This window comes from Bos taurus, chromosome 26 (genome assembly GCF_002263795.3).
Source record: "Bos taurus isolate L1 Dominette 01449 registration number 42190680 breed Hereford chromosome 26, ARS-UCD2.0, whole genome shotgun sequence".
NCBI classification, from domain to species: domain Eukaryota; kingdom Metazoa; phylum Chordata; class Mammalia; order Artiodactyla; family Bovidae; genus Bos; species Bos taurus.
This window is the reverse complement of record NC_037353.1, coordinates 47,683,236-47,697,353: the sequence shown is the minus strand read 5'-3', so window position 1 is coordinate 47,697,353 and position 14,118 is coordinate 47,683,236. Positions and strand designations below refer to the sequence as shown.

Here is a 14,118-nt window from a genome sequence, read left to right as displayed (position 1 = left end):
AGTCAAGGCGCCCACAAGACCGGGGTTCTCATCCGACAGTTTGACCGGGGAGGGATCTGGGTTGGGAGTCCGGACCTGGCTTCACTGGCCCTCTGCTTGGGTCTCACCAGACGGCAGTCAAGGCGCCCACAAGACCGGGGTTCTCATCCGACAGTTTGACCGGGGAGGGATCTGGGTTGGGAGTCCGGACCTGGCTTCACTGGCCCTCTGCTTGGGTCTCACCAGACGGCAGTCAAGGCGCCCACAAGACCGGGGTTCTCAGCAGACAGTTTGACCGGGGAGGGATCTGGGTTGGGAGTCCGGACCTGGCTTCACTGGCCCTCTGCTTGGGTCTCACCAGACGGCAGTCAAGGCGCCCACAAGACCGGGGTTCTCAGCAGACAGTTTGACCGGGGAGGGATCTGGGTTGGGAGTCCGGACCTGGCTTCACTGGCCCTCTGCTTGGGTCTCACCAGACGGCAGTCAAGGCGCCCACAAGACCGGGGTTCTCATCAGACAGTTTGACCGGGGAGGGATCTGGGTTGGGAGTCCGGACCTGGCTTCACTGGCCCTCTGCTTGGGTCTCACCAGACGGCAGTCAAGGCGCCCACAAGACCGGGGTTCTCAGCAGACAGTTTGACCGGGGAGGGATCTGGGTTGGGAGTCCGGACCTGGCTTCACTGGCCCTCTGCTTGGGTCTCACCAGACGGCAGTCAAGGCGCCCACAAGACCGGGGTTCTCATCAGACAGTTTGACCGGGGAGGGATCTGGGTTGGGAGTCCGGACCTGGCTTCACTGGCCCTCTGCTTGGGTCTCACCAGACGGCAGTCAAGGCGCCCACAAGACCGGGGTTCTCATCAGACAGTTTGACCGGGGAGGGATCTGGGTTGGGAGTCCGGACCTGGCTTCACTGGCCCTCTGCTTGGGTCTCACCAGACGGCAGTCAAGGCGCCCACAAGACCGGGGTTCTCATCAGACAGTTTGACCGGGGAGGGATCTGGGTTGGGAGTCCGGACCTGGCTTCACTGGCCCTCTGCTTGGGTCTCACCAGACGGCAGTCAAGGCGCCCACAAGACCGGGGTTCTCATCAGACAGTTTGACCGGGGAGGGATCTGGGTTGGGAGTCCGGACCTGGCTTCACTGGCCCTCTGCTTGGGTCTCACCAGACGGCAGTCAAGGCGTCCACAAGACCGGGGTTCTCAGCAGACAGTTTGACCGGGGAGGGATCTGCTCTGTTACTTGTGTGACTGTTGGCATGAATTCAGCAGCTGTGGCTGCAAAGCTGAGAGCCTCGGGTTGGAGGAGGCTGTCCTCAGCTTGAGGAAAACGCCCATGGTCCTGGCGTTAGGACCCTTTGTATGACCACATGCTTCGTCAGTATGCTTCCACCGGCTTATACCACCTCAGTATGACCACGGGGTGAGAGAAACTCCGGCCAGACTGATGCTACAGTCCTAGGTCAGGGAGCCACAGAAGCACATACCTCGCGTTGCCTTGGCTGGAGTCTAGGGTCGGAAGCAGACCAGAACCCCGCCACACATGGCACAGGCCGGGAGCCGGGGATCAAAGGCGCCTGTTGGAGCCTGCCCGCTCAGGGCGGACCCCCATATTCACTAGCAGTGTGGGGCAGGGCAGGGAGTTCCCATTCAGGTGCTGAGCATCACCAGATTGGAGCACGGCTTTTGTTCTCGGTGGTGAGACAGAGACCAGAGAGACACATGGGCGCGGAGGACCCACTGACACCAGAAGGGAGGAGGGGCTGACAGGCGAGTGGGGCCCAGCCAGTGTGGGCAGGAGCAGCCCCTGCTGACCCCCAGATACTCTCCAACCACAAATGCAAATTGTTTACTGCCAGGAGCCAGGAGGGAGGGTAATCAATACTGCTGGTGAAAGTGACTGCACGTGGCGTGATTCCACAGATGTGAAGTGTCCAGAAAAGGCAACTCTCTGGAGACAGGAAGTAGATGGGCGTCTCCCTGGGGGCGGGGAAGGGCTTCCATAGGGCCTTGAGGGATCTTTTGAGGTGGGTGGAAGAGGACTGTGGTGATGGTTGCACAACTCGATAAATTTACTAAAAATCGCTGATCTGTAGACCAAAAACGTGTTCACTTATGGTGTATAATCTGTAGCTTTATACAACTGTTTAAAAAACACAACTGCTAAAAAATACCGTGTGTAGTCAGGGTGGGTCACCCGTGCAGCGGTGCAAGCAGGTGCACGACAGCCTGTCCACAGTGACACAGGCCCAGGAGGCTGTGACACAGGTGCCTCCCAGGAGACTGCGAGAATGGGGCTGGTGCAGCTCAGAGTGGGTGAGGGTAGGGGCAAAACCTCTCAGGCCTCCATTTTCAGGAAGAGATGCACTGAATGAGCATCCCCTAGGGCAGCTGTGCCCCTCCACCCACCCAGCAACCAGGTCCCGAGCACCAGCAGTCATCCTCACAGTCCCTGCCCCGGAGCCAAACGCACAGAGTCCTATACGAGGACACCGCCGCCCAGAGGAGACACGGTCACAGGACCTGCGACCTTCCTCCCAACACAAGGAAAGGGTGGTGACCAGAAGGAAGGTATTGAAGGGACTCAGCCAGTGTACATCATGGGTGAATTGTGATAACATTACTATCTAACACTCATGCAGGCTTTAAAAAGAAATATGCGCTTGGCTGCAGCGGGTCAACTGCGGCATGTGGAGTCTTTAGTTGCAGCATGCAAACTCTTGGTTATTGCATGTGGAGTCTCATTCTCTGAGTAGTGATCAAACCCAAGGCCTGTGTTTTGGGGGGGCAGAGTCTCAGCTGCTGGACCAGGAAAGTCCATCATGCAGCCTTAATAAGGGTCAGCACCACTCAAAATGCTGTGCATACACCGGGTTGGGAAAAAGGTCATTTGGATTTTCTGTACCATCTCACAGAAAAATCAGAATTTTTTGGCCAACACAGTTTTACAGTGTCCATTTGCACATTTGCTCCTCCTCACAAGCTAGATGGGACCCCCCCCCCTCCCTGTTTTACTGATGAGAAAATCCAGGCTCGGAGCCCCGCCTCTCCTGACACAGGCCTACTAAGTAACCTCCAGCCCACGTCGCCTGGGACTCTGCCCGTGCGTATTCAGGGCACATCTCTGCAACGTGCACACACATGGGAAACTCCCCCCACCAGGGCTGGGAGACACCTCCAGGTCCTACCAAAGGGCCAGAAAAGTCACTGCAGCCCACACAGGAAGCTTTGCACCCTTCGACCTAGTAAACATCTTTAATGCGCTCAACTCACCTGTTTCTAGCGTTAGAAACAGGTCAAAGCAAGTTGGGGAAACAGTGGAAAGTGAGAGACTTTATTTTTTGGGCTCCAAAATCACTGCAGATGGTGACAGCAGCCATGAAATTAAAAGACGCTTGCTCCTTGGAAGAAAAGCTATGACCAACCTAGACAGCATATTCAAAAGCAGAGACATTACTTTGCCAACAAAGGTCCATCTAGTCAAGGCTATGGTTTTTCCTGTGGTCGTGTATGGATGTGAGAGTTGGACTGTGAAGAAGGCTGAGCGCCGAAGAATTGATGCTTTTGAACTGTGGTGTTGGAGAAGACTCTTGAGAGTCCCTTGGACTGCAAGGAGATCCAACCAGTCCATCCTAAAGGAAGTCAGTCCTGAATATTCATTGGAAGGACTGATGTTGAAGCTGAAACTCCAATAGTTTGGCCACCTGATGTAAAGAACTGACACATTGGAAAAGCCCCTGATGCTGGGAAAGATTGAAGGTGGGAGGAGAATGGGACGACAGAGGATGAGATGGTTGGATGGCATCACTGACTTGATGGACGTGAGTTTGGGTAAACTCTGGGAGTTGGCAATGGACAGGGAAGCCTGGCGTGCTGCAGTCCATGGGGTCGCAAAAAGCAGGACACGACTAAGTGACTGAACTGAACTCAGCTGAAAGCAAGTCGCAAAACAGACTCAAGATTGCGTTACAGCCGCACATTCCTGCTAAGCACGTGAAGTGTGGCCGGGCCTTAGCAATCTCGGTTGCAGAGGACAGCAGTCTGGGACTCAGGGGAGGAGGAGAGGGACTCACTCCCCAACCTGGACAGAGCCTGGCGCGGCTCGTCCAAGGCCCTAATTAGTGAGATGAGAGGCTGCAGCCCCCTGAAGCCGCATGACCTGCCGAAGGTGAGTCTGGAGTCACGGGAGGCCACAGAGGGCCCCATGCCCACGTCTGCCCGCTGCTGTCTGTCTGATTAACTCATAGCTGAAGGCGGAGCTGTTGTGCAGGCACCTGACAAAAGTCATTTCCAGCTAAGGGTTTCTATTTAGTCCTTACACATGACCTGTGTATTTTCTCTCCCGGAATTTGATATCTTGGGAAACCTGCCAAGGACTGTTCACCAGGGAGAGCGAGTATGTGAAACAGGAAGGAAAATCAGAGGAGGAAGGTGCTGGCACTCACAGCAGGCCCGAGCTGGGGACCTGACCTCTTGATGTCCCTCGACCAGGGTGGCACCCTGCAGTATTCACGCAGCCCGACCATCCCGGGAGGCAGCAGACCCTGAGCAGGCATCACCCCGGCTTCACGGGGGTGAGGGGCTCCCCTCTTGCACCACAGATGCATTTTCTGGCCCCTCAGATACCTCTTCAAGTGTGGCCACGCCACCCGCTGACCAAACCCTGGATGGCTCCTCATGTTGTTTCAGAAGGAAATTTTCCAAACTCATCAGACAGTAAACCTATGTCCGGAGTGATATTAACAGCAATTATCATTGTCAAGGCTCTTTCATTTTTTTTTGGAAGGATGGCTTCATCTATTACACCGTGATGGATCAGGATGAGGTCTGGAGACGACAGGACCCACGTAAAATAGCAATAGGACGTGAGGAGAGGCGTTGCCTGGGGCCTCAGACCCAGGGGTTACAGCATGCCTTTCTTTCTTTCTCGTGCATTTCTTTGTCCATTCCATGCATCCTCTGGGGACCTCGTGAGGGCTGGACACTGAGGGGTGGTACCTGCTGGGGATGCAGATTCCCACACTGGTCCCCGGGGACTCGGGTTCAGGGATTGGTGTCTGATGCTTGACAGGCCTGATGCACTCTGGGCATCCACGCGCCCTCCCAGGAGGAACCCTGGTCCCTGCAGGTGGGGCTGCCCGGGAGGACAGCACAGGACGGAGGAGCAAGAGGAGCAGGCTCCAGCAGGAGGGAGCAAGGGACCCCACTGAAGGAAAGGGAAGAGTCTGCCAAAAGAAGACGACGGGGACTCCCAAGATGAAGGGGAGCCCCCAGGAGAAAGGAGGGGAGGCGATGGCCCAAAGTGAGGGGGGATGCATCTGAATCCACAGGGACTCGCTCCGGCCCCATAGACCAGACCAGCAGGAAGAGCTGCACTCAGCTGGGGCTTGCAGGCAACAAGAAAGGGCCACCTCTAGGACCCGAGGAGTCAGCCTTGTGTCCTGGTTTGCCATCTGCGGGCCCAAAGGGGAGGATGGCCAGGGAGGTCCTGCCCAGCTCAGAGGAAGAACTGGGCAACCCTGCCAACAGGGACCTGTCCACACGCCAACACGTTCCTCCCCCACTTTCCTGTCCAGCCCTCCGGGCCTCACTTTCTTGAGTAAACATTCCCATCAGAAAATAGAACCATCATCTCCACTATGGAGTTTATTTAGCGTAGTCCAGCTCCAGCTGAAAACCCAAGGAGACCGTCGTTCATATGAGCCTCAGCTCATATCCAGAGTGTGGGCGAGATCACAGCCCTGGTCCTCCCCGACTTCCGTGAATTAATGTATTCCACATACAATCTTCTCCTGGTCAGGAGGGAATCCAGTTTCATGGAGGTCCTTTTAGCGGAGGATTCATCAAACCAGAGTATATGCATATGGTATGAACCTCAGATCCATCATCTAAGCTGTTGGTTTTAGTCGAAATGTCAAGAAATGATTTAGTATAAAATCCGCCACCAAAGCATTTATTAAAAAATCTTTTGCTGCTCTTCATCTACAAACATTTACTACCCTGCATACAAATGTCAGCGGTTCAGCCTAATATACTTCTTCATTTATTTACTGTTCATTTCTGCTGGATAGAAGCCAGAAACACGACTTCACCCAGCAGACTGCGGCGCGTCGCAGGGCTGGAGAGTGCTTCTCGCCACCCCTGATGTCAACTAATCCATCTCATCCGGACGCTGTTGGGTATGAAGGTCGTGCCTTCTTTGTAGAGTGGAGTCCTCCTCACACAGAGGTTTTATTTAAAGATGGAAGTTTATCAATGTATTACCAGGACTTTCTGGAAGACATAAATAAATGAAATGTAGATTTGACAGCTAAAAGTCGACCTTACGATGTCGACTGTGCTTTCCTGCAAATACAGAAGGTGTAAAAGAAAACAAACCCGCCGATTCCCGGCCTCGCGGTTCACAGACCCTGGACGGTCTCCCGTGATCATATTTTGTGTTAAGCAAATTCTCCAAGTCGAGCACGTTCCCTGCGGAACCAATGGACTCCTGCAGTCGGGAACGAGGCCCTCCCTTGAAGACCAGAAAGCAGGGATCCTGCCAGAGGCCTGACTAGCCTGTCGAGGTCACGCAGCTGGTTGGTGACAGCAGTGGCCCCAGAACCTTGGATTCATGGTTTTTGATTAAACCTGTGTCATCTGGCCAGGCTGCAGGGGAGGGAGAGGGGATTCCAACAGCCAAGAGTGCGGCCAAAATAAGCAAACAAATATAGGCCGTTGAAACTCAGGGGGAGCTTGGATTTCAGAGCCTCAACTGTAAGCAGCAAAAACCACATTTCACCTCCAAGTAACCCTCATCTGCTTTCTATCTTCCAAAGCTGCGCTGGTCACGTCATCCTTGCAACGGGTTATCGATGCCTTTGTGACAGGACCCGTGTACTCTAAATTGGCAAGGCAAGCATCCAGCTGTTAAAAAACACTCCGAAGAAGAATGGGTTGCTAGCAAGGAAGGCCAGGAGAAATGTCCAGATGCGTTGGCCACAGGGACGCCGGCTTCAGTATAAATGCACCCCGAGGACCAGCTTCGAAATCCAACGATAAACACACACACACACACTTGCACTCCTGCATCTGGGGGTGCCTCCGGCTCATCGCTGGAGCAGACTGGACCGGCCCTCACTCCCGCAGGTCCCGCGCCAGCAGGGACGTGCTCAGGCCAGAGTTTGGCCTGCTTCCCACTTGTAAATGCTCCGCAGATCGACCAGGGGAACAGAGCGAACGCGAGGGTCAGCGGGGCCCAAGCCGGGCCCAGAGAGCTTCCTTACTGCCTCCTGGGGTGAGCTGGGCTGGAGGTGGTCAGCATGTGCCTACATCTTGGTGGACACAAACCCGGAGCCCCCTTCTCCCCAGGCCAGCCCTGCATTTCTATTTAATTCCCTTTTCCTGAATCCCTCTTTTCCCCTCTCGCTCTGACTGGCCTATGTGATGAAAGAGCAGCTCTGGGCATTTTACTGAACTAATTCACTCAAACCCCCACTCTCTTGCAAGCAGGTACGCCTGTTCAGAGGGGCGTGTTCTTCCTTTCCAGCCCTTCCCCAGACTGAATGGTTCTGGAAACCCCGTGCGGTGTGCCTCCACCACAGACCCACAAGCTCAGAGAGGCGAGGCTCTGTCCACCGTGTTCACTGCTCTACCCCAGGGCCAGGACAATCAAAAAAGTGCAGGAGCAAACGAAGTCCCGTAAAAGTGCAGGAGCAAATGAAGTCCCATTTCACAGATGGAAAACCGAGGCTCTGAGAAGTTGTAGATCCCAGTCAACCCAGGCAGGAGATGGGAGTCAGGAGGTGAGGTCAGAAGCGGTGACCTTCATCTCTGTCTGCTCCTTGGCAGGACCTGGGGGTCCCCAAACTGGGTCCTTGCGCTCTCAGATGCCACATGCAAGGGGCAAGCCCCAAGCATTCTTCTCTATCAACGCAGGTCATTTCAAGAGCGTCCAGCTCTGCTCGTGAACTTGGTGCCTGCCTCTCCCGGCTTATTCTGGACAAGGAGCTATCTGGGATTCGGTGCCACCCCAGCCCTACCCCCTCAGGGCAGGGGTGATCTCAAGCTGCTCCCAGCCCATCTCCGAGGGACTTGGGTGCCTGAGCACCCTCCGGAGTTGCCCGACTCACGTAAGCTATTTCTAGTGTGAAATACATTTGTAGCACTTAAAGAGAGCAAGCTCAATTATTTAACTCTACCTAGATTTAGTTCAAATATGAGAGTTCCAGTGTACATCTGAGACTTCTGGGAAATTGATTTTTCTGCTTAAGATCATTTCATAGGGTTTAGCATTTAAACCAAATCGGGCGCAAACTGATCTCCTAGTAGATACTGAGCTTGTTTTCTTTGTTCTAAAGACCAGCCTGAGAGAGAGTCCTGCTCCCGCCCCAACGCTCGTCATAACGCACTTTATGACTCTAACAGACCACGGCAGCCCACCGAAAGTCATCTCTAAGGCAGCCAACTCCGTCTTCTCTCACGGCGGGACTTTGAGAGCCATGGTGTCAAGGGAGGGCCCGAGAGGCAGCAACAGCATTTAGCACTCAGCTGACCTCCCATCCACCCTCCAGGATGCCTGCTGGAGCCAAGCGTGTTTGGGTTGTGTTTTTTTTTTTTCCAATTTCTCAGCCATTTTCAAGTGATTTCTTTAATTTCCTCCTGAGAGTAAAGCACTGATTGACCAGGGATTGCAAACTGAAACCTCTCATCAGCAAATACCACTGACAGCTCAGGATGGAAAAACATCCCTGAAGCTTACGTTGAAGTCCACAATTAAATTAGCCAGTGGTAGTCAGGTGCTCTAATATTTAATGTAAACTGCTTTTCAGGTTCTTCAGAGGAGAAAGAAGCTGTGTGATCTGATCATGAGGACAAAGGGGCTCAAATAACTTCCCGAGGATGACAGCTTTACCAATGGAAATGATGAGATTTTACATGAAGAGAATCTATAAGTCTGTTTTTTAAAGAGCAAGAGCACACAGCATTGTAAATCAACTATATTTCAATTTAAAACAGAAAACAAGAACAAACAGCAGGAGGGGTGGAGGGGTCAACACCCAGTCATGGAGTCCCCAGTCTCCTTTTCCTGCAAATCATCCCTGGGTGAGTTTAAATAGGACAAAAAAGTACTACGTTAAGGCCATACTAAAAAGTTACAGTTATTCTAATTAAAAAGGAAACAAGAGACTGTGGTGAATGGTTGGGAAATGGCTTTGTAGACAGCATTCAAGCAGAATCACCCCAGAGTCAGGGACAGAATGAGCTGGGTGCCTCTCCAGCCAGAGGTGGCTCAGTGCGTGAATAAGGCGAGTGCTGGCCCTCTCCTGGGGGGAAGCGACGCCTGGCAAGGACAGGCTGGGGTCTGGCACGCACGTAAGCACCCAGTATGTGACAGTCACAATTACTTAATACTGTTACTGGTAGCACATGTAAAGTGTGCAGCCCTGTGACTGGCATCTTTTTTTTTTTTTTTTGACTGTGCAACGTGACATATAAGATCTTAGTTCCCCTACCGGGGATCGAACCCACACCCCTTGTATTGGAAACACAGAGTCTTAACCATTGGGCCACCAGGGAAGTCCCATGACTCATGTATTTAAAAGGAAAAAAAAAAGCCACAGGGTCAGTTCCCGGTGCCCTCACGTGCCCATCTCCTCCCATAGGTGGGATGGAATCTGAACACCTGAACTTCCCTCTGAAAGCCTCCGATGAGCCAACGACCAGTGAAATCCTTCACCAAAGCCGGGACGGGGGGCCGTGAGGTCTCGACAGCGTCGTTCACCTGACCCAGGCCACAGGGCTAGGCCTGGAGACCTGCCCTTTAGAGCGGTGGTGTCCGACAAGTTTCCGTGACGACAGAAGTGTTCTTCATCTGTGCTGCTAGATCTCGTGGCCACTGAGCCCGTGAAAGGTGGGGAGTGCAACTGCAGATCTGGGTATTCACATTTCATTTTAATTAATTTCTTTAATCCATTGATAATTAATCAGCTAGTTGATTACATTTAAACAGCTAGCTGTGGCTGGCGGATGCTGTATTGGAAGTAGCCTGGACGGCTCCTTGCCAGGAGGACTGGCAGGTCTGAGCCCCAGGGTGGCCTGAGATGCTTACAGGCACCAGGCAGGAGGCTACTCCTCGCCTCCTCTCCCCAACCTTCCCACCACCAAGCAGGATCTCCTCCCCCAGCTTGAGAGCGTACACACGGAGCCCTGCAGACCCCAGCTTCCAGCCCCTCCTGCCAGGGGACCCCGAGGCAGCCAAGCCTGGCACAGCACTTGATGCTGCCAATTAAAGAGCCTGGCTGGGCCCCACGCAAGCCAGGCAAGATCTCAGGAGGGCTCTCACACCCCCCAGGCTGGTGGACGCAGCCAGGTCAGCCTCTCGCCGGCCAGCCCACATCCTGCTCCCATCGGTCCTGCCTGCTTCTCAGGAAGCCCTGTTGCCCTCCTGGGCCTCCACGCGGGTGCTGGAGGCGCAGACAGGCCAGAGTGGCTGCCACGCCCACTCCTGGAGGCCTTACAAGCCCGCCAGCACACACACACAGCCCACACGTGCTCACACACGCATGCATAAATCTGCAGCCACACACGCGTGGCAGCCAGGCACACACAGGGACACACGTGCTCACAGGCGTGCACATGCGGACACGTGTTCACACAGCACTCGTCCTCACACACGCTGACCCTGACCTCTGCGGCAGTGACACAGGGAGACCAGTGCTCACCCTACGTGAGCCTCGACTTCCTCATCTGAAGGCAGGGATAAATCAGTGTTTTAATAGTCCTTAAAAGGGGAAATAATTTACCCTTTGGGGATGTTGTAAGCCTTAAAAAAGATCACAGAGCATGCAATGCACAGTGGTGATGATGGTGGCGGAGGGGAGGGTGCTCCTTAGGGTGACAAGGAGCAAAGGTGAGTCCGGGCTGAGCCCCTTTCGGAAGCTGCCCTGGGTTCTTTAAGCTTGAAGCTGCCCTGTGGTTCTTTCAGCTTGGCCGTGGATTTGTTTTCTCTCTGCGCGTTTCCAGCACCTGAACTCACAGGCTCTAACTTAGAGGTGGTTCAGGAAACAGGATGAGCCCAAAATTCTGAGACTGGTTGCATGGATGGGGGTCAAAGCTTGAACAAAGTTAAATTTCAAAGGGCAGGAAATCTAGTGCAATTTAGAGTTAAGGATGGGGCTTCCCTGGTGACTCAGATGGTGAAGAATCTGCCTGCAATGCAGGAGACCCAGGTTGGGAAGATCCCCTGGAGGAGAGAAAGGCTACCCACTCCAGTATTCTTGCCTGGAGAATCCCATGGACAGAGGAGCCGGGCAGGCTACAAGGGGTGGCAAAGAGTCAGACATGACTGAGCAACATGCACACACACGCGTGCGTGTGCACACACACACACACACACACACACACAGGGCTGAGGATGCGGCAGACCATAGGAGGTGTTTAGAAATACCCTGGAGTGGAATCACCTCCTCTCATTGTCCCTTGGCCGGAGTCCCTGAGGCTCAGGGACAGTCCCTCCTCCTCGCCTGAGTCTCAGCGTCCAGGGTGAGCTGGCAGCTCTGAGTCGCCCAGCATCACTCCTCCCAGGAGAGCCCTCTGAGCCTCACAGCTGTTCAGTCCCCAGCACAGGTTCGCTCGACACACACTCTCCTCCCTCACCTCACCTGGCCGTCATCACCTGGGCCTTCTGCCTGTCCCTCGGGTGACTTCTGGTTTCCACGCCTGAGCTGGATGTGCTTCCTGTGTTCACCCCATTATCAAGGAGGCTGGAAAGGGGCTGAAGGTCATTTCATTCACCAAATTCCTCCTAGGGACGATGCTCTTCCAGGCTCACCTCAGAGATACTGCAGCTTTGGTTCCAGTCCATTACAACAAACCGAATACTGCAATACAGAGAGTCACACCAAAATTCTTTTGATTTCCCAGTGCATATAAACACTCCCTTTACCCTATACTGCTGTCTGTTACGTGTGCAATAGCATTATGTCTAAAACACAACATTCAAACCTTACTTTAAAAACCCTTTATCGCTAAAAATGCTAAACATTATCTGTGTCTTCATCAAATTGTAATCTTTTTGCTGGTGGAGGGTTGAACATATTGCGAGAATTACCAATATATGGTACAGACACAAAGTGAGCAAATGCTGCTGGAAAAATGGTACCAAATAGATGTGCTCAATGCAGGGTGGCCACAAACCTTCAATTTGCAAAAATCACAATATCTGTAAAGTGCAATAAAGTGAAGCACAATAAAAGAAGGGTGCTCATACAGAAGAAATACCCTGGTAGTTCACTTGGGGCAGAGAGCAAGCTCTCATAACAAAAGGATGCAAAGCTGCGCATGAGGGTGGGGTCCCGGCACTGGGGGAGCCCTTCCTTATGCTGAGCGCTGAGTGCATCTGCAAGCTTTGGGGACAGGAACTGGGGTCAAGCTGATTAAGGAGCTGATTGCAATCCCATGGACTGTAGCCCGCCGGTTTCCTCTGTCCATGGGATTTTCGAAGCAAAATACTGCAGTGGGTTGCCATTTCCTCCTCCAGGGGATCTTCCCAACCCAGGAATCAAACCCACACCTCTTACATCTCCCGCATTGGCAGGCAGGCTCTTTACCACTATTGCCACCAGGGAAGCCCTGATTAAGGAGCCAGGAATCCTACTTCCCAAGAGAAATCCCCAAGAGAAGCAGGTGGAGCAGCAACATGGCAGAGGGTCCAGAGAAGAGTCCATGGAGTGTGTGGCAAGAAGGGCCTCGGGCTGTGAAGTTGTTCCCTGAGTGAGCAAGGCAAATCCCCGAAGAAACCTTTACTAACCTGTGTGAGATTCACTCGGGATCGTGTGGGGATGATACTTCTGGAGACCCAACCACAGCCGTCAACACCACGACTGTGTTTTGCTGCCAGGAAGGATCAGAGCCAATCGTCGGCCACTGAAGTCACACGGTAAAGGGACAGCTGCCACTTGGGCCCCAATTCTAACCTCTGTTTACTCCGCTTTCTGCGTCGTGCGAGTTGAATTGCATCACCTCCCAAAAAATGTTCAAGTCCCCTGGGACCTGAGAATGTGATCTTCTTGGGAAACAGAGTCCTTGCAGATGTCATCTGGCTGTGAGGAGGGCCTCCAGGAGTAGGCTGGGCCCTGCTCCAGCAACGGCCTCGCTCACCAGAAGAGGAGAATCTGGACAGGGAGACGCAGGCAGGGAGAGTCCCATGGGAAGAGGGAGATAGAGGCTGGAGGGATGTGCTGTGAGCCCAAGCACGCCGGCATCACCAGGAGCTCAGAGACTGGACCACAGGCTGTGACAGCAGCCACAGGAAGCTGCCCCACAGGGCTTCCCACACGGACCTGGCACCCAGTAGGGGCTCTGTACAGATCTGTGGAATAGAGAGGAAAAGTGTGCAGTTTTATAGAAAACTTGGGGCTACGAGATGCTTTCGAAGGGCCAGCTGGCAGCTCCCAGTCTGCTCCTTAACTCCTGGGCCTGGAGAGAATCCTTAGAAGGGCCGCCCCCACCTGACCGCCTCTGCCCCCCTCCCCCTTCACCTCCCCTCCCCCACCCTCCACTCCCCTCCCCACCTCCATCTAATCACAGTCCTTGCGGCAGCCGCACAGACTGGTTGGTCCAAATCTCTTTTGTTCCTCAGCCTCTTCCAGAACTCATCTAACCTTCTCACTTCTGAGAGTTTTCTCCCTAACTGAAACCATGTAAATCAAACTACTCCATGGAATCCTCCTAACAGATATCTTTTATAATCCCCTCCCTTTGAGTGATAGGATAGATCTTAAAAATTCTCATCACAAGGAAAAGGACGTGTGACTCTGTGAGTTGAGGTATGTCCCCTAGACTTACCCTGGTGATTACCTTGCAAGGAATGCACAATCATGCCCTTCCATCGTCCGCCTCAAACTTATACAATATTAAATGTCAAATTATAGCTCAATAAAACTGGGCTGGGGGCTAAGAGTGGACCTACTATTATCTGAGTGGATCCAGTGGATCAAGAAGGCATCCCTCCTTCACTCATACAAGAGCAGCAGGAGAGTCAGAGCGGCTGGAAGTTTCCTGGTTCAGTTCCAAAGCAGAAGGGCCAAGCTGCAGCCTTCGGGCCACATCTGGGCACTGTCTGCTTTTGTACGGCCCACAAACTAAGAATGGTTATTACATT

General features: G+C 53.4%; 1 long non-coding RNA gene across 1 annotated transcript; it reads right to left on the bottom strand.

Moving 5' to 3' along the window:
• Positions 1–8,938: 8,938 nt before the first annotated feature.
• On the bottom strand, positions 8,939–13,500 carry LOC101903141 (uncharacterized). The gene is made up of 3 exons (XR_001495241.3): positions 12,766–13,500; positions 11,618–11,836; positions 8,939–9,888 (listed from the first exon to the last, which is right to left on the bottom strand). It is a non-coding gene; the product is annotated as an uncharacterized lncRNA (long non-coding RNA).
• Between the last annotated feature and the right edge of the window lie 618 nt (positions 13,501–14,118).